This window comes from Herpailurus yagouaroundi, unplaced genomic scaffold, assembly GCF_014898765.1.
Source record: "Herpailurus yagouaroundi ecotype Mexico unplaced genomic scaffold, PumYag 557, whole genome shotgun sequence".
NCBI lineage: Eukaryota > Metazoa > Chordata > Mammalia > Carnivora > Felidae > Herpailurus > Herpailurus yagouaroundi.
This window is the reverse complement of record NW_024412774.1, coordinates 76,864-78,405: the sequence shown is the minus strand read 5'-3', so window position 1 is coordinate 78,405 and position 1,542 is coordinate 76,864.

The following is a 1,542-nucleotide window of genomic DNA, read 5'->3' as shown; positions in this document are numbered from 1 at the left end:
AAAAAAAAAAAAATGTTTTTAACGTTTATTTATTTTTGAGACAGAGAGAGACAGAGCATGAACAGGGGAGGGGCAGAGAGAAAGGGAGACACAGAATCTGAACCAGGCCCCGGGCTCTGAGCTGTCAGCACAGAGCTCAACAGGGGAGGGGGGAGGCTCCAACTCATAGACTGTGAGATCATGACCCGAGCTGAAGTTGGATGCTTAACCGACTGAGCCACCCAGGCACCCCAAGTTTACTTATTTTTTTTAATGAGCCTTAAACTCACCACCCCTAGACCAAGAGTTGCATGCTCTTCTGATCGAGCCAGCCACGTGTCCCTAAAATTCAGTCATTTTTAGTAAATTTACCATGTGTGTAATCCTTAGCATCCTCCTGTTTTAAAACATTTCTATCATCCCCAATGAGATACCTCCACCCATTTGCTGTGATTCCCTATTCCCTGTCCCAGGCAACCACTAATCTAATGTCACCATAGATTAGCCTGTGCTGGACATTTCACATCAGTGAAATCACACAATACGAGGTCTGGGTCACTTTGCTTTAGGCTTCTGTGCCACCTAGATGTTGTTAAATTTGTTTAGTTGGATTTTTTTGTTGTGCCCTTGGCTTTGGTCTAAAAAGCATTTCCCTATCACGGTAGGCAACTGAGGCAGAAAAGTCTCTAGCCCTGTTTCTTTCAGCTGCCCTCCCGCTGGACCCATGCTCTCCTTCATGACTTGGTCTATTCTCCATGCTACCCTCTTTGTGCTTGAGTCACTGTATCTATCCTTCTCTTTTAACGTCAGGATGCATCTTTTAAAAACAAGGGTGGTTTCCTAGTTGCCTGTCTTTGGAAGCTTCCTCATTCCTTAGCATGCTTGGTTCCCATCCCCAAGTCACCAACTATTCACAAATGAGCTTTGACAGGTCATTTGTCTCTGCCAGGAACCCATTCAGAACTGCTCAGTTTCCTTGCTCCCTGTTGGTCTAGAAGCTCCCTCACCCTTTTAAAATTAAGGTGAAATTCACATAACACAAAATTAACCATTTTAAAGTGAACAATTCAATGGATTTTAGTATAGTTACATGTTATGTAACCAGTATCTCTATCAAATTCCAAAACATTTTGCTCAATCCAAAATAAAAACTTGTTTTGGAGCCTGGGTGGTTCAGTCAGTTAAGCATTTGGCTCTTGGTTTCAGCTCAGGTAATGATCTCATGGTTTGTGGGTTTGAGCCCCGCATCAGGCTGTGTGCTGACAGCATGGAGTCTGTTTGAGATTCTCTCTCCCCTCTCTCTCTGCCCCTGCCCTGCTCTCTCTCTCAAAATAAATAAATAAACTTAAAAAAATAAATAAAAACTTGTACCCATTGGCAGTAACTCCTCATTTTCCCCTTCCTCAGCCCTTGGCAATGACTAATCTACTTCCTGTCTCCATAAGTTTGCATATTCTGGATATTTCATATAAATGGAATCGTATAATATGTGATCTTTCATGTCTGATTTCTTTTATTTCTTTTCTTTTCTTTTCTTTTCTTTTCTTTTCTTTTCTTTTCTTT